Source organism: Heterocephalus glaber, unplaced genomic scaffold, assembly GCF_053883595.1.
Source record: "Heterocephalus glaber isolate CG9 unplaced genomic scaffold, H.glaber_assembly_v1.0 deba00001689, whole genome shotgun sequence".
NCBI lineage: Eukaryota > Metazoa > Chordata > Mammalia > Rodentia > Bathyergidae > Heterocephalus > Heterocephalus glaber.
In genome coordinates, this window is record NW_028258414.1 from 6729543 (window position 1) to 6757467 (window position 27925).

A 27925-nucleotide genomic window follows, 5' to 3' on the forward strand; every position below is an offset into this window, starting at 1 on the left:
ACCCTGTCCTACTCCGAGGAGCTGCTGCCTGAGACAAGCAGGACCTAAAGCCCTACCTTGCCCAACCTAGATCAGCCAGACAACAGTTGACCTGCAGACCTGTGAGTTTGAGAGTAAACCTTTGCATTGTAATCTATTGAGTTTTTGAGCTGGTCTATTATATGCCATAATGCAGCAATCACAGATAAATGGGGAAAAAATAGAAAATACAGACAAGCAAAGGGGAAAATAGGACACACATGAGCCAATCACCCAGAGTAAGTGCTGTTAGCGTAGTGATATCTGGCTCTCAGCTACTTTCCTACATTTCACTGCAATGCAGCCTACTATAACACCTTTTTGTAACCTGGTTTTCCTATCAGTATGTCATCAGCATCGAAACCCACAAGTAAGGCAGTGTCACCTCATCAGTCCTCCCACCAACCCCACGAGGCAGGCAGGGAGAAGCAACCTGATCCACCGGAGGTCACACACTGAGGAACTGGCAGATCCTTGTGTGACTACAAATTCAATGGTCTTTCCACTGGGCAGGTCCTCTCTTGGGGCCTCATTAGCATTTGTGTCACCTGGCAAAGCCTGCTTCTTCCCCAACAAGAACTAAATGACACCTTTATCTTATCTGGAAGGAGAACACAGTGTTTGGTTTCCCTGATTCAGCTGATCCCAAGTGGGTGCAACAAAGGCCTGGCTCCTGGGCCCTGCTCCAACCTCCTGCTGCAGCTGCAAGTGTCCTGGAGGGCTGTCTCATCCCTCCGGGTGGACAGAGGCAGGAGCAAGTGGTTGGGAAGGATTTTCTTTTTCTTTTCTTTTTTCAGTGCTGGGGATGAAACCTAGGGCCACATGGGTGCCTGGCAAATGCTCTATCACTGAGCAATAGCTCTAGCCTACAAAGTATCTTCTGATGCCTACATGTTTCCGTTTTACCTGGGACATTCTTGTCAGCAGGAATGGAACAGAGGGTAGTTTCAATTTCTGCAGAAAAGCCAGGCTGGGAGCGTCTGGCAGGAACCTGGGAGAACTCTGGCGCCTGGCTGTACTCCTAGCTGCAGACAGCTGCAGGAAGAGAACTCCATGGAGGTTGGACAAAGCAGCAGAGCACAAGCTGCTTTATGGCCACAGTCACTTACCTAAGCAAAGGCTACGACTCAGAGACTGACAACCTAGTAGTTGCGCAGCTTCGGTTTTCTCATCTGTCTAATGGTCTGGGGACTGTGTGTCCACAAACCCTCCTTTCTGCCACAGCAACGCAGGGCTGTTGTGAGTCCGGTGGCAAAATGAATGGGAAAGAACTCCGGCACTGAAGGCAGAGTTCACCCTTGGTGTCCTGGCAGGCCATGTATTCCTGGCCGCAGAGGAGCAGGACATGTTGGGCCTCACTCTTATAGCTGACGAGCAGCAGTGCAGGGAGGAGTGTGGCTCTGGGGAGAGTCCAACCCCTGAGAGTCTGAATGTTTGCAGAGACCAGCTCCAGCAACAGCTGCTCCCATGATCCTGGTTTTTCCTGGAGAAAGCCCTAAAGGGCATGGCTGATGACAATGCCATTAAGCCCCTGTGTGGGCAGATGGGGGCATGGATAGGCAGAAGGACATCTGCCTCCTCCCTGCATTAAGTCCAGCCTGGTTACCAGAGAGGAAGAGACAGGAGGTCCAGAGACAGAGGCCAGGGAGGGGACGGAGCACTGCTTGGAAGCCAGAGATCTGGGCTGAAATTCTGTGTGACACTGGGCAACTTATGAAGCCTCTATAGGCCTTAGTTTCCTTACCTAGAAGAGTAAGAGTACTTTTTAAAAATGTATGTGTGAACTTTTGCACAATATCTGGCACACACTAGAGAAATTATTACCAAGTTTGCCCTAGGAATTAGTGGCACAGCCAAGACTAGAGCCCGGGTCTCTGGACCTCAGTCCCAGTCTTGCATGTTTGATCTTCCTGTTGGTACCAGAGTAGCTAGTACTAATAAGCCTTTGGCATCGAGGACACCTACAGGTGAATCTACAGGGAGTTGCCCTGGGATGCCGGTTGCCAAGGCTGCCTGTCACTGACGCCTGATGACAGGGTTCCCTCTTCCCCAGGGCCAGGAGCAAAGCTGCCCAGGCCAGGGCTGGGCTCCCCAGGGCCAGCACTCCCGCCAGGCCCCGTAAAGCTGGGAAATAAGCCAATAGAAGCCTTGGGACCCAAATCTCCACAGCTCTGTCCCCAGAGCCAGCAGGGCAGAGGGGTCCTCTGCAGAGAGCTGCCCTTGTAGGGCCTGAGCCCCCACAGCAGGCCTAGGGACCCCACACATCAGCTAACCTTGAGAGGACATGGGTGTGGTGGTTAATAGATGGTCAACATGAATTGAGTCAGCATGGTTCTGGGTGTGGAAGACCCACTTTAGGGAGAACTGTTGTTAGAATGGTATAAAAATAGAGCAGGAGGGACGGATTTCAGCTGATCTTCCTTGGAGGAGCTTCCTTGGGACTGCTTTTCTTCAGAGGAGTTTTGGCTGCTTTTCTTTGAAAGAGCTTTGGTTGTTTTCTTTCTTAGTGGGAGCTTCAACCCTCATCTTCATCTTAGAAGTCGTCTCCAGTGCAGATCCCTCAGCCAACAGGTCAGCGTCTAGCACTGGCCCTCGGGCCTCCCCAGCACAGATCCTTCGGCCTCCTGATAGGACTTGCACGGGATGTCGCTGTGGCCTCCAGGCCTTCAAATGGATCCTTTGTGTCTCTAGCACGCAGACAGACAGACATTTTGCACTTTTCTACATCTGACTCTAGTAAGCACTGACTAACACAATGGGGAACCCAGGTTACAGCCTGGGAGGGGCTGCTGCCCAGCTGGGAGCCCTCACCCCACATTGCCCCTCCTGTACACAGCTCCTTCATCTCCAGATACCATGCAATGAAACGTATTTGCATTCTCATAGCATCTGCCCGGCCCTGGAGGTGGCCACTGGGATTCTCCAGCACCACGGCCAACACGTGGAACAGAGCGAGCCTGAGGGCATTTAGCAAATGGGTGTTGAGGGGAAGAGGAAAGAAAATGAGTTGGATGTTTTAGGAGTTCTCACAGGTACACAGGAGTTCACAGCACCAAGCTGGGGCAACTGTGGAGGTAGCTATGATGCACGCCTGTAACTCCAGCACTTTGAGAGGCTGAGGCAGGAGAACTCCAAATTCAAGCCCAGCCTGGACAATTTAGTGAGACTCTGTCTCAAAATAAAAAATAAGAACAGAGGACTGGGGATGTGGCTTCATGCAAGGCCCGGGGTTCAATCCCCAGTACCACTCTTTACCTCTGACTTTCTCAACACACTGCTCAGGGTAGGCCCTGCCAGCTACACGTTGCCACCTGAATTGCTGGACTGTTTGTTTATTGCTTACATCAGTCCTCACAACTGCCCATCATGAAGTGTTCTGTAGAACCCACAGCCTGGATTCCCTGAAACTTTGAGAGGAACGGTTCCATTGCAGCGGCCCCTGGGAGCCCTGCAGTGCTTTTGAAAGAGTATCTTGCTTCCAATCCTGTACCACACCATCAACACTGGAGCCTGGCACCAGAGAATTGGGCACCTTTCAGTCACCATCACCAGGATGAGGCTGGCAAAGGGACTTCCCATTCTCCACACCCACACCTACCATCTCCCTTCTGCATTCTGAAGGATCACAGAACCGGCGCAGGGACCACAGACGGGCTGGGCGTGGGGGGCAGACTCCTAGCCCTAGTACTCCCACATCCTCACCTTAACGTCAGGTCACCAGGTCACGTGGAGCCAGCGGGGCAGAGGCACAGCGAAGCAGGCTCTCAGGAACTTTCCAGTAAGGACTTAAAGGGAAATGCCTCAGCTTTGGGGAAATTCCCAGGAGAAATACTTCAATTAAACTACTTTCTATGTCCCAGGCCATCCCAGGCAGTGTGTGAAACACAGGTCAGACTTAGACCCATATCTTGGAGCCCCCTGGGAAAGAGGATATTTTAAATCTATAGCAGCACCTGAACTCTAGTGTGAATGGATTTCCCTGGGTATTTCCCCAGAAACTAAGGAGAGAGCTTAAAGCCAGAAGACCTTATGGTGAGTAGGTACCAATTGGGGAAGCTGAAACAGAATGTACGTTCAAACTCAGATTTTCCCCCTTGTTAGCCAAGTGACTTGGGCGTAATAACCTATCTCTCTAAGTTTCACTTTCTTCATCCCTAAAGGATGGTAAGTTCAGCGGTGTTGAGACATTGAATGGAGACACCGGTGTGAAGACATTTGGCACACAACAAGGGTTCAATCATCATACTTGTGGCTTGTGTGTGCAGAGGTGAAAAAGTGTAACACCTTTTTCTTACCATCTTTATGCACAGCTGATAGCCCTACAACAAAAGACAGAAAAGGCATAACACATTTATTTAAAGTTGTATGCAACATGGGAGCCACTAGAAATGAAGACCCAGGCTCAGCATGGTGCCACATGCTTATAATCCTAGCTACTCAGGAAGCTGAGGCAGGAGGATCATAAGTTTGAGGCCAGCCTGGGCAACTTATCCTGAGCCTGTCTAAAAGTTTAAAAAAAAAATTTTTTTTTAAGGGCTGGGGTTGTAGCTCAGTAGCAGAAGTCCCTGATTCAATCCCCATTACTGCTAAAAAGGAAGGAAGGAAGAATAAATGAAGACCTAAATATCCAGGGATAATTATTTTTATTTTTAGGCTCAGTGAATGACAGCTGTATAGAAATGTGATTGAACAAAAAGGTGTGATCTAGTGGTAATAAACAGAGGAAGAAACCCAGCAAGAACTGTCTTTTCAGAGTCCTCTTGGGCTCTCTGTAGCATTCCTTCCTCTTGACACGGGGCAGGGACACCCCGTGGACACGAGGACTTTCAGGGAGAAAGAAGGTTAGAGAATAGCATTTCTAGGTTTCATGGATTGTTAGGGTGAAGAGAAATTCTAATTTCTCTGACCTCTCTTGGGAAGAAATCAGGGGGAAGGTCAGAGAACTTATCTCTGAGGCCCTTCCGAGCTCCCTCAAAGTACTCAGCATGCCAGAGAACCATGCTTTGGGGTACTGTGCTCTGAGACACAACGCTTGCTTGCTTCATTGCCTCCCTGCCTGCCTGCCTGCCTGCCTCCCTTCCTTTCTCCTAGCGCCTCTGGCCGTGCTAGCAGAGGGAAGCCGCCCATATCAGAGCCACTCCAGGGCAAGGCCTGGAAAGCAGCCTAAGTACCCCAAGAGGCTCAGACAGAGTTCTGCATGCCTATCCAAGAAGCAAGATGGAGCTGGAAGCAGGGTCCCCACTGGATTTTCTGGGACTCTCCTCAACCATATGTTGACATCATTATCAGAATCATCTTTGCCAAGTGAAGCTTGCTCTTAAGGTCAGTGACTTGAACAGTACTGGGAGAGAGTTGTTCAGCTGGCTTTGCTTGAGGAGTAAACAGGCAGGGCTATACTCTGGTCCTTACCTGGTAGCTCCAGCAGCATCCCTTGGCCAGGGAGGCAGAGAGACTCCAGTTGGTACTGGGGAAAATATGAGAAGTTCAGACCATACAAATACAAGCTTCTCAGGCACCAAGGGACCTGAAGTGCCCAGGACTGTGCATTCACCTCACTGATCAATAGTTCCAACTACACAAAACCTCCTACTGTTTCTATCAAGGGTGAAAAGAGCTATGCTTCTGAATCTTGATTGTCAGCTTGACTAGATTGAGAGACTCCTGGAGAGGTGATTGGATTGTGAGGACACTAACCTCACCAATGGCTTAACCTATGGATGAGTTCATAGCTGAATGAGATATTGGGAGGTACAGGTGGAGGAAGAGGGTCATAGGGTTGTGACCTGGGGATTATATGCTTTCCCTGGCTTCTTCCTCTCTGGTGCTCTTCCCTATTCTCTGCTTCCTGGATGCCATGAGTTGAGCAGCTTCCTCTGCCACACCCTTCTGCCATGATGCTTCTTCCTTGAAACAAGCTATACATGGACTGGACCCTTTGAAACTGTAAGCCAAATAAACATCTCCTTTAAATTGTGGGTGTCTGGTACTTTGTCCCAGCAATGAGAAAGTCAGCCAATACATGCACAGACAAGACTAATAGCAAATGAGAAATCAAGGAAAGATATTTAATACATAACAGATATGGGTATATATCCTTTTTAGTCAGAATGTTTTTCAAATCAATTAGAAGGTACATATCCAAATGGATAATGATCAAACTATGATTAGGCAATTCACAAATGGAGCTTCAAATTACCAATAAACATCCGAATGTATATTCAACCTTACCAGTAATTACAACTGTGAAGATGCTATATTTTAAACTCTCAATTTGGCTACAATGAAAAGGTCTTTAAATAGCCAGAGTAGGCAGAGATATGCAGAAAGGACACATGAACTCTCCAAGATGGGATATAAATTGGAATAAATTTAATGGAAGCTATTGAGTACACTATTATAAAATTCATTTTTTGGTTTGACACAGAAATTCTACTGGGGAATTTATTCTAGGAAGCAATTCAAAAATCCAAGATGTATAAGGAAATTCACTGTTGGCACTTATAAAGGCTGGAAACACACTAAACGTTGACTAGAACGCAATAAATACCATTATGGCACTTCCAAGCAATGAAGTGTTTTGCATTCATTAAAATTATGCCAGGTCTAACAGCAAATTGTGCCAGGTCTGGGGATGTACCTCAGTGGTAGAGCAATTGCATAACATGCTTGAGACCCTGGACTTGATTTCCAGCACTGAAGAAAAAGAAAAAAGAAAAAGTGAAGAGCGTTGTTGACATGGGAAAACATATTACTGAATGAAGAAAGATAAAACATTGTGATTATGACACTAACTCATTTTTGTAGAAATCATGTATGTGTATTTAAATCGAGAACATATTCTAAAACATTGCTCTTTAGATCTCAGTAGTGTTATTATGGGAACTTGGAAGATTCTGCACATTTGTTTCTCTTTTACAAATTCTCTTGATTAGAGAGATTTTTGGATCTTGGAGATTTTAGAGATATTTATGGATCCAACCAACCTATCACTTATTAAGGAAAATGAGACAAATGGCTAGGCATGGGCACATGCCTGAAATCTCAGCACTCTGGAAGACTGAGAAAGGAGGATCACAGGTTCAAACCCAGCCTGGCCAATTTAGCAAGAAGTACCCTGTCTCAAAATAAAAATTTAAAAAGGGCTGGGAGGCCGGGGATTTAGCTCAGTGGCACCACCTCTGCCTTACAAGCTCAAGGTCCTGAGTTCGATCCCTAGTACCGCAAAAAGGAGAGGGGGATGTAGCTCAGTATGAAGGCTCTGGCTTCAATCCTCAGTACAAAAAGGAAGAAGATTTGGCCCAAATTGCTAGACAGTAGAGCTAGTCACAAAGAAAAATATAGTACAGTAGGAAGACAGCTTTTAGAGGGGCAGGGAACAAGGGCCAAGGTGGTAATGAAAATGATGCATTCACTTTAGAGTTTCTTTTGAGTTGATGATGTATAGTATAGCTAGGTAAATCCCCGATGGTGGGAAATAGAGGCTAGAGTTCAGCATAACAATCTAGGACAGGATTATGAATGCTTCAGTAATTGTGAAAGATGTTGATGAGGTTGCCCAGGGAGTATTTATAGACAGGAGAACATAAGAGTAGTGTCTTAGGCATCACCAGCACTGGTGACAAGTACAAGTCACCTCTTCGGACTAGAATGAACTAAGAGGTGAATTAGGCAAGAGTAGGTCAAAGAAGCCAAGAGTCAAAGGACACAAAAGCAATATAAGCACTTTTAAAAGTCCCTATGTGCACTAATAAAAGTATTAGGATGTTTGCTAGAAACGTTGCTTTTACCTGTCCTCTTCAGAAGGGGCAAATGACTGACTGAATGACTTCCTACAACTGTAGTCCCAGAAGGAACTGCAAAGACCTGCAGCCTTATAAGATCCAGCTTTTCTAGAGACATCATATCTGGTCATAGGATAAACATTTCTATTGCTTGCTACTGAACTGAAGAACTTTTGTAGTAACATTAAAGCAGTTTTTTTAAAAAAGGAAGAAGAATTAGAACAAATGAAGAAATTTGGCTTTGAATAAACAACTCTTAATATGCCAGCTGTAAGCCAGATTTCTGGAGTCTGAAACCAGGGAGAGAGGAACCAAGATTCTAGGTTTGAAACCTTGAGGCTATCATCGTGGAGATGGCCAAACTGAGCCCACAGGTCATAGTACTCTGATTTGCTGAAGCAGGACTTACACAGCTGTCCCCACCCCTGCCCAGCTTCCGCTCTGGGAATGGAGGGGCTGTTCCCTACGGTGTCCAATGGTGGCCAAGAAGGGCCCGCATAGCTCTGTGGTCCCCTCATGACCACACTCCCCACTAGAAATGTCACCTCAGCACCGGCAAGACATGGATCTATTGTCTCTGGACTTTCAACTTTCTCTCTTTTCAAAAAGACATTTTATCTTTAGAATAGAAATTTAAGTCACTTAAAAGAAGACAGAGTTGCCTCTGCTGTGAGGCACCCACCGAAGCCTGATTGTGGTTCAGTTTCCTATGGCCTAAATCACTGTTTCTGTCCTGGGTTCTGCAATTTTCCCAGAGCTTGCTCACAGCAGGTGCCCAATACATGTCAGTTGAGATGAAAAGGAAAATGGAAATGAAGTTCTTCTAGGCTGCTATTTGGTTCCATAAAATGTTAGAAAAGGAAAGTACTTCACCGTCCAATGAAATTGTGAATGCACTGATTCACATTAGGGTGTTAATAACATGTTCAATACCGTTTGGTGAGGGTTTCAACTGATATAACTGGTGGGAGAGCAATTTAGCAAAATCTAAAAAGTTGAAGATATTCATACCCAAAACTCTGCGAATTCTACTTCTGAATATACTGTACTCCCTAGAGAACACACGGTCACACATGGACCCAGAGAGTGAGAGAAACCAAAATTTACAGTGTGAACATGTTATAATACTACTAATAATAATTACAATAAAAATGTCTGGACAGGAGAAAAATTGAACCGTGGTCCAGAAAATAGAATACTACATAGCAATGAAAATCAATGAATTAGAGTCCCATGTATCAATTAGCTCAAAACCATAATGTAGGATAAAAAATTGCAAAAGGAAATATGACATCAAAATGCACAGAAGCAGTTTAGAAGCCTGCAAAACAGTACTTTGTATTCTTTATGAACATACAAATATGTTAGCAAAGTATAAAACTATATACAGGGATGGTGTACACTAAATTCAAGAGGGGCAAGGGAGAGGAATAGACTTCTTAGGAGGCCTGGGCTGTATTTGTATTTTTAATCTGTGCACTTCTAATGGATAAGACAGCAAAGCAAAATGATACTAAGTTGGAGAGTGACTGTACAAGTAATCATTTTATTCCTTTTTTTTGGTGAATGCTTAGAATATTTTGCAATAAAAATACATTTAATTTATAAAAAGAAAGAATCTGGGCCCTTATTGAGAAATACAGAATAGATCCACCTTGAACTGCTTCAATTTGATTTAAAACCACTGATTTCTAAATATTTATTTATTTTATTTATCTTGGTTTTTGTTTGTTTTTTGAGACAAGGTCTTACTACATGGTCCAGGCTGGCCTCGAACTCACTAGTAGGCCAGGCTGGCCTCAAACTGGTGGCAATCCTCCTGACTCAGCTTCCAAGTGCTGGGATTACAGGCATGCACAACCCCCCCCCCCCGGCATTTTAACTATTTGTAAAGTGGGGACAATAACTAAGCCTACTTCCTAGGCCTGTTGGGGATTAAAAGAGATGGTGTAATACCAAATGCTTAGTATATGGTATGAATTTAATAAATATTTGTTACCTTCTGATCCCAGGCAGGCCAGAAGCTGGATTATATCGTGCTAACTTTGAAGTCTTAGTTCATTACTTTTTTATTGTGGGAAAACATACAGAAAATTTATCATTTGAACCTCTTCTGTCTTTCTTTCTTAACTTCTTTTGAGACAGGGTCTCACTATGTAGTTCAGCATGGCCTTGAACTTGAGGGAATTCTCCCGCCTCAGCCTCCCGAATATTGGGACAACAGGTGTGCGCCACCACATTCAGCCATTTTAACCTTTTTGAGGGTACAATTCAGAAGCACTAAGTACATTCACACTGTTGTACAATCATCACCACCACCTACCTTCAAATCTTTCCTTACCCCAAAGTAAAACTCTGTATTCATTAAACATGACTCCTATTCCTTCTCCCCAGCCCATAATAACTATTCAAATTAGAATCTACTTTCAGTCTCTCTGAATTTGACTAATTCAGGTAGCTCATTTAAGTAGAATTGTACAAGCATTCATCCTTTTGTGACTGGCTTCTTAGCATATGTTTTCAAGTTTCATCTATATTGTGGCATGTAATAGAATGTAATTCCTTTTTATGGCTGAATAATATTCATATATAAATAGAGCACATTTTGATTATTCATTAATCCACTACATTCACATCATTTCTACCATTAACTGTTGTGAAATAATGCTGCAGAGTTAATTAATTTTATAACCAAATGTTATGGTTTGGGTCTTGATGTCCCCTCAAAGCCTCACGTGGTCCTAGGCTTGATGTAGAGCGTGTGAAGCTGGAACTGATTCATGATACAATGCTAGGCTCCAGGGCACTAGGATTAAGGATGTGAGTGCTGCCCGCCCTATGTAGTCTGAAAAAGATAAAAGGGGCAGGGAGGCGCTGTTAAGTCTCTCTTGTTGCCTTTGCTGCCTTGTGTGTGCCATGTTGTTTCTCCTCTGTGATCCTTGTTTGTCATCGCTGATTTGGAGTTGGCTGATTATGCACTGAAACCTCTTCAAACTGTAAACCAAATAAATCCCTTCCCCTTTAACTTTTGGTGCTTTAACTTTGGGTATTTTGTCTCAGCAACAAGAGAAAAGTAACTAACACACCAATTCATGTACTTCTTCTTCTTCTTCTTTTTTTTTTTTTTTTGCAATACTAGGCATTGAACTTTGCATATACTAGGCAAGTTCCCCACCACTGAGATATATGCCCAGGCTGGCTTCCAGCTTGCAATCCTCCTGCTTCAGTCTCCCAAGTAGTTGGGATTACAACCTGTAATCCCAGTACCCAGGAGGCTGAGGCAGGAGGGTCGCTATGAGTTTGAGGCCAGCCTGGGGTACACAGTGAGAACCTATCTCACAAAAACAGAAAAACAACAACAAAAAAGACGTGCCCAAGATTGCTGAGCCGCAGCGGGAGCTCGGGATGCCACAGGGTTTCAGGCCTCATGCTGCGGTGGGGACGTTCCTGTCTCCCCCGACCCCTGTGACCTTGGGGAGGTCTCTTGACCTCTCTGACTCTAGAGTCTGCATGTGTGAAATCCCAACGGGCCCTGCAGAGAGCTTCTGAACACAGAGAGGGCCAGGGGCTGCAGCACCTCCCTCCAAGCTAGCAAGATGGCGAGGGATGGCAGCCCAGCAGAAGGAACCCTGGCCTCTTCCTTCCTCTGAAAGTTCTCCTGTAAGTTATACTGGCATGCGTGTCACAAATACTTTTTCCTATGCCTGCTCACCTTTTCACAGTACTGTTTATGACGTGGAAGTTTGTGATTTGAAAGTAATTAAATACACCCATCTGTCCTGCAAGGGTTTGTGTTTGTATCTTGCCCAAGGTTATACACAAAGAGCATTTTTCAAATGACACAGATTTCCCAAATACATCCAAAAAAATAAGATTTAAAGACGTGGAAACCCCACAAATTCTTTCATAATTAAAAAATGTTGAGAGACCACTTTTCACATTATCGAAGTAGTAAAAGTCTTTAAATTGGGCAGCACATGGTGTTGGTGCAACCAAAGAGGAGTGCGGACTCCCATATTTTGCTGGTAGACGAGTGTATTGCAAAGCCACACCAAGGGCAGCTTGGCTATCATAACACAAATTAAAAACATACCATTCTACTCCTAGGAATTTATTCTCAGATATCAGACATGTATAAATTATTATTATGTTATTCATTACAGCACGGTTTAACAGCAAACCATGTAAATATCTTTCATTATAGAACTGGTAAAAATATATTACATCCAAATAATGGACTAATACATAGTTGTAACAAAGAATGAGGGGTGTACATGGTGATGCATGCCTATAATCCCAGCACTCTGGGAGGCTGAGGCAGGAGGATGTAAATTTGAGGTCCACCTGCGTAATTTAATGACTTAATAAGACCCTATCTCAAAATTTTAAAAAAATTCAAAGGGCTATGAATGTAGCTCAGTGCAAAAGGGCTGAGTTCATGCTGAGTGTGGTGGAGCACACCTATGATCCTAGCATTTGGAAGGCGGAGGCAGGAGGATTGCTGTTGAGTTTGAGATCAGCCTGAGCTACATAGTGAGAACATGTCTCAAAAAACCAAAAGAAAAGAAAAACAACCCTGGATTCAATCCCAAGTACTGAGAAGGGAAAAAAGAACAAAGGTTTTTATGAATTGATGAAAAATCCCTATATTGTTCAGTGAAAAAAGCAATGAGCAGAATAGTACCTGTGATATGTGATGCTCTCACCCAGTCAGATGCATAGTGACACCCAGGCCTCTGAGTAGTGGAATCAGGTCCCGCGGGTCACTGTGGTCAGGGATAACGCTAGCTGCCAGGGCCCCATCCTAAGGGACTCAAAAAGGCATCGCATCCAGCAAGGGTAAGAGCTCCACTCCCACAGTGCTGATTGTGACAGCCACGTCTCCCAGAGGCCAAGGGACTGAAGAGCACCTGGAAAGACTCTGCCACAGCCAACACCAACACTGCGCTGTTGGGGATTCTGTTAACAGCATCACTGGAGAGTTGAGTGGGATCAGCACAGTGAGTGAAGGTTTGGGGACAGCCTTGGGCAGGCAAGAAGCAAGCGTGCCAGGCAAGGATTTATCACCGACCCTGAGCAAGGACAAAAAAGCAAAGCTCACAAACCCGATGACCCAGACTACGCAACATTCTTAAAGCTACAATTTGAGATTAACTAATTTAAAAATTAAATGAATTTTTAAAGTAAGGATCATGGCTGAGATATTCATATTCTTACCAAATCAATGGCTACTACTTATTAACATTTTTACATATTTTACCTATGTGTTGATGAAAAGCCAAAGAACATATTGTTCAGGCTGGATGTAGTGGTACACACCTGTAATCCCAACTACTGGGAAGCTGAGGCAGGAGGGTCCCAGGCCGGGCAACTTAGTAAGGACCATCTCAAAATAAATAAAAAGGCTTCAGGATGTAGCTCAGTGGTAGAGTACTCACCTAGCATATGCAAAGCACTGGGTTACATCCCTAGTATGGAAAAAAAAAAAAGAATATATTGTATATATTTTATTAAATTATGTTTGTTATATTTCTTTCATTAAATGTATATGCATCATGTTTTGTTTTCATATGATCAAATGAAATATGGCTTGGATTAGTCACCTTATTGCTTTAAATAGGAACTACTCTTATTTTACAAAAGACTACAATGCACCTTTTTCTTCTTGACTAGATATACAATTCAGACATTGAATATGGCCAGACATGGTGGGGCACGCCTGTAATCCCAGAACTCAGGAGGCTGAGCCAAGAGGATTGCTGTGAGTTCGAGGGCAGCCTGGGCTACACAGTGACTTCAAGGACACCCTGAACTACATAGCAAGACCTTGTCTCAAAAAAAAGAGGGAAAAAAAAGAAAAAGAAAAAGAAAGAAAGAAAGAAAGAAAGAAAAGGAAAAGAAGTTGAATACAACAAAACAAAGTCAGTAAAAATTTGTTTGTTTAGGGCTGGGGATTTAGCTCAGTGGTGCCACTGCCTGCCTCGCAAGTGCAAGGTCCAGAATTTGATCCCTGGTACCAAAAAAAAAAAAAATTACTTGTTTAAAACAGAGGAAGGAATATACCCTTGCATATTATATATTTGGCATAATGTATACTTATACATAGATGATCATATGTCATTTATATGACTATGTATAATCTCTAAATGATTCACAAGTGGCAAATAACACCAAGTACCTGGGGGAGTGGAGAAAGGTTTCTTTCTGTATACGTTGTTTTGGGGGAAAGGATGGAGTCCTGCTGTGTAGTCCAGCCTGGCCTCAAACTCATTATCCTCCTGCTGCAGCCTCTCAGGTGCTAAGGTTAGATATGTGCCACCTTTCCTGGCCTTATACACCTTTTAATACTTTCTTGGTGCTGGGGATGGAATCCAGGGCCTTGCGCGTGTTCTACCTACACTTCACTACTGAAGAACCCCCCAGTAGGCCCCCTTTTTTATACTTTAAAATTTTTGAACCATGGGAATATTTCATGAATTCAGAAAATTAGCACAATTTCAAAATAATGACAGATGCTTACATATCCCTATGAAAAATATGAAACCAGGGGCCGGAGATTTAGCTCAGTGGTTCTGGTGCCTGCCTCGCAAGCGCAAGGTCCTGAGTTCGATCCCTGGTACCAAAAAAAAAAAAAAAAAAAATGAAACCAGGTGTGGAAAGCTCAGGAATAAGAGAAGAGGAAGCGGCAAAGGAAGAGGAGGTGATGGTGATGGACTTGGGGAGGGGGAGATGCTCGCTCTGCCTGTGCCACCCGGGCTGGGGTCACTCTTCCAGAACTTGGCTCAGCTAGCAAAAGACAGACTGAAGGAAAAAGAAGAAACCAACAAAGATAACTTTGGAAGCCCTGAATGCAGCAAGATAAGAACAATGACTCTCAAGTTCAACAACTCCAGGAAATATATCTCCATCTGTGTGCCATCCAAACCCAAACAATGTCACCACATATCAAGTCAGTCGATGACAATGTAGTGCTTGGCATAAATCTCAGCAAATTTAGCAAACTTACTCAATTTTTAATGTGTGTTGCTGGAGTGTTTGTATTTTACCTAATTTATGGATATTTATGGGAATTAATATTTTCAATGGAAGGTTTTAAGCTCTATGGCTGGTACCTCACTTTAGTGCAATTTGCATTTTATTCCATATTTGGCCTAATACAGCCTATTCAGGACAAAGGGAGGAGGAAAACGGCACAATATTGTAGACATGACGGCTGCAATACGCATGAGCCTTGGCCTCATCTGGCTCACCCTTGCTGACAGCATGGTTGCACCAAACCTCAACCTGACAGGTGTGATGCTTAGTTCCCTGGCATGGTGTGCAGATGCCGTCGTTGGAAAAGGACAAGAGAAAGCTATGAAACTGCATAACAGTTCTAATTCCAAAATGGTTTTGTACTCGTATTCAATCGGTTTCGTGTACATTTTATTGGGATTGACATGCACTAGTGGATTAGGCCCTGCAAAGAATCCAATACGGAGCTACGGTTATGCGTTCCTTCTCTCCCTTTGGAATCTCTGTTGTCCTGGCATTGATTAAAAGCTTTGATGTACTTCTTGCTGTAATGGTGACGACAGGAAGAAAAGCAATAAACATTGTACTTTCATTTATATTCTTTGTTAAACCTTTCACATTTCAGCATGTGTGGGCTGGCTTGTTAGTTGTCCTTGGCATATTTCTCAATGTGTGTAGCAAGAATACGGATAAAATAAGACTGCCGTCACTGTATTATCTGATAAACAAGGGAGCAGAGGGCCGGGGATTTAGCTCAGTGGTTTCAACGCCTGCTGTGCAAGCACAAGGACCCGGGTTCAATCCCCAGCACCAAAAAAAAAACAACAAAAAAAAACCAAGGGAGCAGAATCAAGAAAAGCAAGGATGTTGGCACAAACTGTATAAGCACTGATTTGTCCTGTTTAAAAAAATAATAACCTTTAAGGGAAAAATCATTAATTGATTAACTTTTCAAAAGAGTGTGATCCAGGGCCAGGGGTTTAGCTCAGTGGTTCTGGCGCCTGCCTCACAAGTGCAAGGTCCTGAGTTCGATCCCCAGTATCAAAAAAAAAAAAAGAAAAGAATGTGATCCAAACCAAAGGATCCAAAGGTGTGCTATCCATTTGTGGATGGATGACATGTTTGGTGGCATCAGCCTTTCTTCAGGGCACTTGTTTTACTCTTTGACTTTGAAAGCACCCAGCTGCATCTAGCACAGCTAATGATAAATGTCAACATGAAGGGTCGTCCTGACAGCTTCCTGAGAATATCACTGACAATAGACCATGTTGCAAGACCAGTTGGATGTCAGTATGACATATCAAAGATGTTGATGTGTAACAACACATTGTTTTACCTTCATTTCGTTTTGGTGGTGTTATTTAAATTGATTGTTATAAGAGTAAGTTGATTATTTAAGTCTGGAGAGAATAATACTCATTACAAATAAAACTATCCAGTGATTTTTTAAAAAAAATATGAAACTAGACTCTTAGGGGTTGAGCCTGTAGTTTTTAAGAGTTCCCAATAGGGGACTCCTGGTCTGTCATCCATATCCCCAAGAAACTCTGAGCTTTAGATCCAGGAGACAACGTCCCAGCCCCTGCAGCGCCACCTGCTGGTCATAGTCAGATAAGGCTCTGGGAATCCCTCAGAGACTGGGTACTGTGTCCGCAGGCTGGATGGGGCTGAGTCCAGCCGGCCTCCAGGGATACCCTGTGGGTCCGGATGGGAGGAGGAACAGCTCCTAGAGTTCCACAGTCCCTGTCCCAAGGATCTCCCAGAAGCACCCCACAGGAGCACAGCACAAAGGCTTTAAAGTCAGACCTGGGCTCAAACCCTTATCTCACGCAGTTTAACTTATCAAGTCTTCAGTTTTCTCATCTGCAAAGTGGAGACACCAATCTAGGACACTGTTTGATACATACTAATTCTCTTCTTTTGCTATTTCTTGATAACTTTATGCCCTTGGCCCAAAAGAGTGTAGCCTGGCTTCTGGGAGGGCTCAAGCACTGGAAAGACAGAGAAGAGGAAATCTATGCGCTTCTGGTGCATCTGTCTACCCCTCTTCTCCCTGCCTCCTTATTTCTTCCTTAGCTACCAAGAAGTCAATTCCAGGCCTGGCCAAGGTGGGGAGGGAGCTCAGGAAGTGGCTGCAGTTCCCACAGCATGGTCAGCTAGGTCTGCCTCAGGCCTGGATGCAAAGCCCAGTCCTTGCCCCAGGGAACACATAGTCCAAGCAGAAGCCAAATAGAGCAAAACTCACAGGCATTGTGAAAGGGTTGAGGGGACTCAAAGAAGCAACTGATGATGTTACTAAGTTGGCCATCTGCTTTCATGGTGAAATGCAACCAGGAGCCCATTAGTTCTGGCTTCTTTCCTGTGTCTTAAAGATTGCAGAACCCAAGAGGGTTGTGTAAGTCAGCTTTCCATCACTGTGACAGAATATGAGATAATCAGCTTATAAGGAGGAAGAGTTCACTCTGGCTCACAGCTCTGGAGGAGTCAGTCCATGGTCACCTGGCTCTGTCACTTTGAGGAGGCACATGATGGTGGGAGTATGTGACAGAGGAAACTTCTCACTTCATGGAAGGTGAGGAGCAAAAAGAGAGGGAAGAAGAGGTGCCAGCACCCCAATGCCCCCTCAAGGACATAGTCCCAGGGACCTAACTTCCTTTCACTAGGCTTCACTCCCCAGCAGTGCCCCAGGATGGGGTTCAAGTGTTCAGCAATGGGCTTTGAGGCACATTCCAGATCCAGACCCTAGCAGGGGATAAGACACCAGTCTAAAAAGGTTTTGTTTGAGGCTGGGAGACAAGGTGGTAAGAGAACTAGGCAAAACACCCTGGGAGGTGATTACTCAGTTCCAGGCTCCCTGGCCTTGGGGAGACACCAGCTGCAGAGGATGAGCATTTCTAGAGGAAACTGGGAAGTGCCCAGATCACCCAGGTCACAGTTCTCACCTGCCTTTTGTACCCAAGGTCACAGAGGCCCTGTAAGGAGCTCATGCCAGGAGGGAAGAGACTTCGCCTGCTTCTTTCTGTTTGTTGTTTCTTTTTGCAGTACTGGGGATTGAACTCAAGGTCTTTACACTGAGCTACGTCCTCAGACCTTTTTTGTCGTTTTCATTTTGAGACAGATCCTGCTAAGTCACTAAGTTGCCCAGGCTGGCCCCAAACTTGCAGTCTTCCTGCCTGAGCCTCCTAGAGTGCTGGGATTACGGGAATGCACCACCCCTCCCAGCTCTTCACCTGATTCTTTAGCATCAACTGACATATAGGCAAGGGAACAGGCTAAGCAAGGGGAGGTGTTTGCCCTAGTCCCACTGAGTTAATGGATGTCCCTGATCTGGACCTTGAATTCTCTAGGCCCTTTGTGTGGTAGAAAGAACTTAAGACTTTGGAATTGGATAGAACCAGATTTGAATCCACACTTGTGCATTCCTTTGCTAGCTGTGCAGTTTTGGAAAAGTCATTCACCTCTCTGAGTCTAGGTTTCCTTCTTGATAAAACAGAGGCAGTACTTTGATCTTGGATTTGCTGTGAGAACTAAAGACAATATGTCTGAGCCACCTGGGGCATGGCAGATGCATAGTAGGGACTGCTGTTATTATTGCTTCTACACAGACCACAGTGGCCACAGGCAGGCAGGAAGAGGTGCAGCTACTGCAGCTCTCAAGCATGATGGCTTTGCACTTGGTGGGAGTCACAGTGGGGACAGGGCGTCCTGGTTGAAGGGGACAGATATATGGGAAGCAGAATGTGCCTTCTGGTTGGTTGGTGTAGCTTCCTAACTAACCACAGCTCAGATTGAGCAGGGCCTAGGGCCACAGCCCAGCCCACAGTGTGGAGCAGAGGAGGAAATTCAAGAGGCAAGGCCCTAGCTCACATCAAGCCCTGCTGGCCACAGGCTTTGCAGTCCCCAGAGCAGTGGTGAGGGCAGAAACACTACACTGCTCTCTCTCCTCTCTCTTTCGCTCCAGCTCCCTCACATTTTTATTTTTATCCTTTCCTGTATGCTGTCAGTAAGAAACATGATTGTTATTAAGCAGCCACCACTTTCTGAGTGCGATGCACCAAGCACTTGGCATGCATTAGCTCCTTCAGTTTCATCTACACAGAAACCCTGCAAGGAACGTAGTGTTGTACCCATTTTATAAGAGGGAGAACTGAGGCTCAGGGCCTTGCTAAAATTCATCCAGCCATGAAGGTGCCAGAACGAGGATTCAAACCCTGAGGCCCAGCCTGACTCCCCAGCCAGGGTTTCCATGCTGGCATCTCCCACCAGGGTTGGAAGCTTCTTTCTAGGGCACAGGGGTCCCTACAGGCAGGGCCTGCAGGTTTTGCAGGCAGCAACAGGACCAGTTCATGGGCAAGTGTGGGGTGTGTTTTGGGAGAGAGGAGCTTCATTTGAAGCTGAGCTGGCCCTAAATGAGGAGGTGGGAGTAAAGGGGACCCACGCCCTGGCAGAGACGCAGAGACGTGGGAGAGAACTGAGGGAGACTTAGGTCCGCCTCTCAACAGTCATTCACTGCCCTTGCCTTGGCAATGACTTCAGCTTCCCCCTTCAGTGTTCCAGGAAGCTAACTCTGCCCTAGGCCCTAAGGTACAGGGTCTCAGGCCTAAACAAACCGCCTCATCCATCCATCCCCCGGCTTCCACACTGGCCTGTGGATTGAACCCAGGCCTTTGTGCTTGCTAAGCAAGTGGTCTCCCGCTGAGCTACTGTGCCTCTCAGGGGTCTTCAGAAAGAAGCTGCCTGCTTCTCTGAGAAAGCGTCCATCGGTAACCTTTCTGTCAGGCACTCACAGCTCTGCCCCTCCCTGGGTATGTGTCAGGGATAAAGAAAAGCCAGGTCCCTGTTTAAAAATATTCTACTTAGGGCAAAGTTGGAAGACTGATGGGCCCTGAAATCCCCCCCCAGAGGCCTCTGGCTAAGGTGGTGTGAGCCCCATGGAGACACCACAGGCAGCCCCTGTCTCTGGCCCAGAGGAGCCACCCTGGCGCCTGAGCCAGGGCCTGGGGTATTTTCAGCCTCCAGCAGCATCAGCAGGTCTGCCGCTCAGCCATATTGTATTTCATGTGACCGTGGCTCCAGGCCAGCAGCTCGGGGGAGGGGGAACCGATTTCTGTTACCTCCAGAGCCAGGCCAGGCAAGGCAGGTAAAGGGGCTCCTGCCAGGGCCTATGGGCACCAGACACAGGTGGCAAGAGGGTTGGGCAGGCTTGGCTGCCACCAAGGTGCTGGAGAATGGGCGCTGAGCGCCAGGGCAACTCCATCCTCCGCCACTCCCTGCGCAGCCATCCTGAGCAGTGCTTCTTCCCTGGGGACGCCGTTGGGGGTAGGGTGGCGGAACTTTGTGTCCCAGGCAAGCTAGGACAGTTGGTTGCTCTAATTGGGAGTGTTGTTGGCACCGTCTTACTGTAATTCCTTTTAGAAGATGTAACAACCAAGATCCAAGACAGGCAAGTACCCTGCCCACGTCCAGGAAGCTAAAGGCGAAGGGGCTGGCAGGGAACCCAAACCTCTCTGGCCCTTCTGCTCCCTCCCCAGGTCAGGCCTTGCCAGCTGCATTCTGGTGACCCTACAGCCTTGAGCTCCCCTCCCTGCTCTGGACTACCTGCCCCCATCTAGCTCGCCCTCAGCTCTCAGGGTTGTTTTTCTGAGGCCACACATGAGATTCACCCACAGCACTTGTTAAACACAGCACTTGGCCACAGAGCTTCCTTCCTATGCTGTGTCCTGGAGAACTCGCATTTCTACCAGGTTCCCAGGTGATAGTCACCATTGCAAACCGAAGGTCTGATACAGTTTTGAAGGACCTCTGAATGGCCCTGTGCCTCATTAAGTAGAAGCCAAGCCTGAGTTCAAGCCCCTCCTCCATCCAGTCCCCGTCAGCTCCACTGCACCCTCATCCTACCAGGATACCCCACGTCCTCAGGGGATGCCATGCCCTTCTCACCTCTGTCTGCTCAGGCTGGTCCTGCCTAGGACCCACAGCCCCTACCCATGCTCAATTCCTATCTTCCTGTGAGGCCACCTGCCTAGATGCTCACCTGGGGCCAAAAGAATGAAGATTTCTTCCTCACTCTCAGCTTAGCTCCTAGTCCTGTCTCTGCACTGTGGCTTCCTGGAGGATGGTCATTTCCCCATTTTTGTTTCTATTTCTTAAGTGGACATGACCTTGGGAGACAGAACTAGGATGGATCTCGTTACAGGGCGGGGTTGGGGGGCAGATTTGGGTTCCAGCTGAGAAAGAACTTGCAAGGGCAGGAATGATTGGATACCAGCTCCTGCAGGTCTGGCCAGGAGGTTGTGAGCTGCCTGCCATCACCCTGGGGCTTCAAAAGCCTCTGGTTAGGCCAAGTATTGCCCACCCCAGCCTCCCTCTCCGTCCCAGTCTCCCTCACCAGGCCCACGACCTGCACTGCAGGCCTTCAAGGTCCCCTTTCCCTCCAGCTGGCTGGCTGGCTGGCCTTACTAGGAGCAAGTGATCACAGGCAACCATGACACCGTGTCAGTGCCCTTCACTGCCTCCACACAGGAGTGAGCAGAGGTGACACTCACCCGCTGTAGGCTCTCTGACCTTGACACACTCACACTGCTGTCCCTCATCTCAAGGTGGCCCACAAAGCTGGAGGAAGAGGCTTTCTGTGGTTAGGCTGAGTGCGTACAGTTGTGGCCCCAGTAGGCACCCGTAAGTGCTCAGGTGTGTGTGTTTAGCTCCCATGCCCTGCTCAACCCCCTCCCTGTCCATGGTGCCTTGCTAGGTGGTGCACAGCAGCCACAAGTATGCCTCTCATCTTTCCCATCAGCACTTGGGAAGCAACCTGTGAAATTCTTCCCAGCCGAGGAGCCAGTCTGTGGCTTCCTGCCCCTGACATCCCTGGGGAAGTTTCCTGTTTTGATCAGACAAGCTTGAAAGACTTCGCTTGATAGTGCTGTGGCTAAACATACCATGTGCGGTGTTTTTCACATGGTTGATTGGTTTGGAGAGGAAAGGGAAGGATTTTCCAGAGTCTGGACTTTTATGGCTCGGATGGCTTTCCAGGGTCAGCAGCAATTGTAAGACATTGGTGAGGTCTGCAGTTTGTACCAATCAAGAAAATGTGCCTGTTTCCACCCCTACCAGGAAACATCCCATGGTCTTTGAGGCCTGCAGCTTGGTTATTGGAAAGGCTGAGAGAGCCGTGACCCAGGGGACCAGCTGGGGGACACTGGGTCCCAGTTTGACTTCTGCTCTAGGTCTCATGAGTGTTCCTGTTTCTGCTCCTTTCCTTCCTGGGCTGCCCCAGGTCATGACCTTCTGAAGGGATGCAGGGTCAGCCAGCCCGACTGACATTTCCTCTCTGCGTGTGTGAAAGGAGATGGGGCCCGCTGTGAATGCACACAGCCCACATCCTTCTGACTCAGCAGATGTCGCTCCTCCTAACCTCACCTCCTGGAAGGCAAATCAACAGCACCGTGACAGAAGCTGCTGAGCCGGCCAGGGCCCATCGGCATTTTCTCTCTGAGTCCTTTTGGACAACACACAGGCACACACATTCCAATGCACATGTACAGAAATAGACAGACTTGCACACCCAGAAACACTCAGACACATCCAATGATACCTCTCCCACATTCAAATGCACCACAGAGAGACAGAGTCACACCTCAGATACCTAGGGGCACCAGAGACAGACATACAGACACCCGGAAACAACCAGACTCACATAGGTGGCCACAGACAGACAGATATACACAAACTTTTCTTTTTCCTTTTTCTTTCTCTCCCTTTCTTCTCTGCCTCACCTCGCCCTCGTGTCTCTCCCCCTCTCACACAGGGTCTTGCTATGTACCCCAGGTTGGTCTTGAACTCCTAGGCTCAAGTGATCCTCTTGTCTCAACTCCCTAAGTACTGGAATTATAGGAGTATGCCACCAAGAATTTACAGAATTACAGGAATTACAGGAGTGTGTTGACAAGAATTTTCATTCTTTCACATATTTGATAGCTTGCCAAAGTCCAGCCATGGGAAGGCATAAGGACAAGCAGTCAGAAAACTTACCCACAGGTTCTCTCCCATTTTCTTGCCAGAAGCTGACCATCCTTTAAGGCCAAATGAAAGGCTACCTCGTCCATGCAGTCCTAGACTCCCCCAATCAGAAACAGCAGTTGCTCCTCGAATCCTCAGACCATGCCCCTTGGCCTCTCCATAGCTCTAACAGCTTCCTAGGTTCTCTTCCTTGCTGTCCATAATGCTCTGTCCTCCAGGAGTCCAGCCAGCAGTGTGACCATAGCAGGCCCTCCATACCACTGGGAGCCCATGAAGGGAGCATGCTGGGAGAGGGAGGCTGCCCAGAGCCTGCTTCCAAATCTCTGTCTCCATGGCAGGCCAGTCAGGCAGCTCTCCCGGGCACTTTGGAACAACCAAAGAAAGACAGTTCATTCATGAGTTCATCCCTAAATGCAAACAGAGCACCCTCAGACTCCATGTAGGAGACAGCAAACAGAGTGACACAGTCCTGCTCTCATAGAGCTTATAGTCCACCATCAGAGATAAAAATAAAAATCTCAAGAATACTGTACATTGTAGGGCTGAATTGTGTCCACCTGCTCATTAATTCATATGATGAAGTCCTCTGGTGCCTCTGAATGTGACTGTATTTAGAGACAGAAACTTTAAAGGGACTAAAGTAAAATAAGGTCATATTTTGGGCCCTAATCTAATGACTGGTGACCTTATTAGATGACATGGTTAGGACACAGTCCCACACAGAGGGAGGACCAGGTAGAGGCACAAGGAAAACCCACCCTTTGCAAGGCAAGAGAGGCCTCAGGAGAAACCAACTCTAAAGGAATTTGGTCTTGGACTTACTTCCGGCCTCCAGAACTGAAAATGAAGTTTCTGTTGTTTAAGTCACCCCATCTGAGGTATTTGGTGATGGCATTCCTTGCAAACGAATACAGCCAAAACCAAGAAACAGGGTGGGGAACAGCAGTGAACTACACAGGTCTGAATGCAGTAAGCCATCTTCTTGCTCCCTGACTCCTCCCAGGCCTCTTCCTGCCTGGCCTCCCGGAAGGTCCCTCTGGAGGGCTGGGAAGAAGATGGCCTCTGAGGAGTCCCTAGCTGAGAACTTCCAGCGTCAATGGATGTGATGAGGAAGACCCCCCCACCCCCGCCCAGGTGGCCTTTCCTCTGTTTCAACTATTGCTACAGTAAGTAAGCTGAACCAAGCATCCTACAGGTGTGTCCCAGAGGAAGAGGTAACAGGAACACCTGGTGCCCAGGAGCCCTTTACCCAGAGTCTAGGTGACCAGTGTCCCACAGTCGGCCATGGCTGGGTGACTTCTACATTTCTCAGAGTTGCTCTTTACATGTATGGTCTGTAACTGAATCATGTAAATAACAAATCCTCTATGTTGGCCAAGTCCTCCCAAGCTGACAGAACTCATCACTATTTCACAGATGAGAAAAGCAAGGTCTAGAAAGGTTGGCTGACAAGGCCAAGGTCGACAGCTAAAAACTGGCAGGACTTAGTCTAGGGTTTTTGGTCCCAAGTGATGAGCTTAAGTGAGAGTGGGTGGCTAAGAAGCAGAACTGAGGGTCAGTGCAGGATCTCCTTGGCTCAATTCCAAAATGAGACAACCCAGAAGCAGTGGTATGGTCTGGGTGACTTTTCACACCCTGTTGTAGCCTCTGTGTTTCAAGCCAAAGTGATATGAAAGCACCTAGAACATGAGTTGGCAACTCAGCCTGGTTGCCCTGGAAGTTGTCCTGAGACCTGAATCCTCATCCTCTCCAAGGGGAGATGATGTCTGAGGAGGTGAGGCTGGGAGGGCTGGGATCATTTCTATCCCTTCTCTTTAAAGGTGGAATAATGAGGTAGGAGGATCATGAGTTTGAGGCCAGCCTGGACTACACAGCAAGACCATGTCCCCCAAAACATAAAAAGGGTGATGAGGGACACCACCCCAGGTATTCTCACAGGGGGTGGGGGACATGAGGATCTCTGATTAGGTGTCAGTAAAGCGCACTTGAAATTGTCACCATGCAGCTGCCATGTCCTGTCCTCAACAGAGGCCACTATGACTACTGATGACCATCAGGGCTGAATTTTTTACCTCAATTTTATTAGTAGTAGTAGTAGTAGTAGTAGCAGCAGTAGTATTGGTGGTGGTACTAGGGATTGAACCTATGGCCTTTACAGTGAACTATACCACCAGCCTCTTTTATTTTTAATTTTGAGACAGGGTCTTGCTAAGCCTCTGAGTTGTCCAGGCTGGGCTTGAACTTGTAGTCCTGCAGCCTCAGCCTTCCAGAGAGTGTGTATATCACCACGCCTGCCTTCCCTTCATTATTTTTAATGTAATATTTGATACATGAAGAAAGTACAGGCATCTAACAGGTAAGGTAGTAAGCATAATAATACATAGAACTCCTGTGAGCCCACTGTGAACTTGGGCAGAATGCTGCCAAGAGTCTCCTGCCACCCTGTCATCTTCCCCATCTCAGGTACCCTGATGAAGGCGTCCCCCTGAATTCTGTGCAGTCATTTCCTTGCTTCTAAAATGCAATGTCACCACATTTGCAAGCAGCTCTAGGCATATGTTAAAGCATCCTCCTGTTCATGGTTCTCCAGGTTCACTTTTTTTAATCCATCACTGTTTTGGGAAATGTGGAGACGTGTGCGTGTGTGTGTGTGTGTGTGTGCGTGTGTGCGTGTGCGCGTGTGCGTGTGTGTGTGTGTGTGTGTGTGTGTGGCAAAACTGGGCTGAAAGTCAGATGCCAAGAATTCCAGCTAGCTGGCTTCCTGCAAATTTCCTAACACCACTGAGTCTCAGCTTAATCATCTACATATATGGGGCACCTATTTTCCTTACAAGGTTATAAAGGGGATAATGTGAAATATATGCAGAATGTTTCTATCGCAGAGCATTTTTTATTGCTAGCTTCTTTTCTTTTCTTTTTTCTTTCACTTTTCCTTTAACTTGAGGGTAGAGGATCACTGATCCACAGAGGAAGAATACAAAATTATTTCTCCCTAGATAATACAACCAACTGTTATCTAGATTAAGAGCTGCAAACATGAATTTTATTCAATATATAAAGAAAGTACAGGGCTGGGGATTTAGCTCAGTGGTTCCAGCGCCTGCCTCGAAAGCGCAAGGTCCGGAGTTCGATCACTGGTACCAAAAAAGAAGCACAGATATTCCTCATTTAATGACTTACCTGTTTAACAACTGTTTGGACTTATGACCCATCTTTTTTGGGTACAGTTCCGTAATTTTGTTGATAGAGCTTCTATGTCTTTTTTTACCTTGTTTATACAGCACTGTAATTTTTGCTGATTGTACTGTACAGTACAGTGCTATAGTTTTATGTTCTGTTATACATTACAGCACTGCATGGAAGAGTTATACAAATAAAAGCAAAGTCATCAAGCTGGAGTTTCCTTTTTTTGTTTGTTTGTTTTTGGGTTTATTTTTTATTTTTTTGGAGTTTCCTTTGACCATTTCTTTGTTTTAAATATTGTAATGTCCATACTACAGTATATACAATTCCTCATTTAGTGACCAACTCATTTAATGACCTAGTGGCAGGAACGTAACTCGGTTGTTAAATGAGGAGTGTCCGTGCTGAAATATATGCTTACCTATATACAGTATTAAGAATTACTAATGGGCTTAGAGGAAGAGAAGAAGAGAATTCGCGCAAGAGAAACTATTAACAGGAGATCACTAACTGTGTTTCTGCCTTTTGAAATATCAAGTAACCATTGTGCTCAGCTTTTCATGTTCCAATCCCTAAGCCTTTAAGATTTCCTTAGAATAGGATCCTCTCTACTGACCACCTAGGAAGATATTCTTTGGGGTGCAGCAACAGTGAACAGAACCGTATCAGGGTGACATCAAGCTGGGGACCAGATGGAAAGATAGTTCTACAAGCCTATCCCAGATACAATTCCTTTCAACATCCCAGTCCTCAGTTTAGCTCTTTCCATATGGACTTGGATGTCCATGGAACACAGGGCTTTGCTTTTCTTAGAAAGTTCATGGTTTACCTCTGATGGTACAGCCTTCATTTGCTTCCAAAACAAGGTGTATGGCAAATAAATATGCCAGTGGAAAAGCAAATACCACCTAAGGCCTGGAGTCAAGAAAGCTGGAGGAACTGACATTAAAACAGGACACATGCTAAAATATTTATATGCATGTTTGTGAAATATTAATGCGGCATCCTACAAACACACAGGCAACTGCTCCAGGGCAGGACCCCCTCAGACCTCTTCACAGAATTTTAACAGGGTGCAGTTTTCATCCCTGGAAACTTTCCATTTGCCTCTGAACACACTGTGGCCTCTTTCAGCCCGGAAGTGTCAGCTGGTCAATACACACTTCTTCAGAGCTGACAGAATACACCGGGTTCCTCTGGACCAGCTGTTACACAATCTGTACACCTGGACAGAAGCAGCCAGCTGCTAGCAGAGAGGCTCCAGGGACAGGGGCTGAACCTGGGAGTAGCCTGAATGCCTCGTTTCTGGCCCTCAAAAGCACCCTCAAAGGATATGCCTGTTTCAAGACTCCTCTCTGCCCACTGCCTGGCCCTGTGCTTCCCAAGGGATTCTGGGAAACCCAGAAGCTGCCACCAAACATCAGAGAATTGGGCTAAGGGAATTCAGACAACAGGGCTTTATACAACCTGGTAAGAAGGCCAGGAGGAGCAGTCTGTGGCCAGTCAAGAACCCCTCTGGGACAGAGATTGTGTCTTTCCTGTTCCATTCTAATCCTAGCATCCGGAACGGTAGAATTAGCAGGAGCCCAGTAAATCCTAGTTCCCTGACTGCCTTGAAGGTGAGAGGGTTGGCTGCTGAGCTGTCCCCACCCAGGTGCAGGGTCCTCTCACTGTGAAAAGAGGGACAGCAAGAAATACAACAATTACTTCCATTTCCAGAATGACAGACAAGCTAGGTAACAGTAAAGGGCAGGTGACACCTTGTTAAAAATGAGGCAAAGCTAACGGTAGGTCCATTTCCTGAAACGGCCACCACAGTTTACTGAGATAAAGAAGTGAGCACTGTACTAAGACTCAGGAAGTTTGCTGTATGAAGCAGAAGCGGTCACTTCCTCTCTCTGGGCTTCAGTTTC

At 46.3% G+C, this 27925-nt stretch overlaps 1 pseudogene; it reads left to right on the top strand.

Moving 5' to 3' along the window:
• Positions 1-14241: 14241 nt before the first annotated feature.
• Positions 14242-27262, top strand: LOC101714419 (adenosine 3'-phospho 5'-phosphosulfate transporter 2 pseudogene; annotated as a pseudogene).
• The last annotated feature ends 663 nt before the right edge of the window (positions 27263-27925 follow it).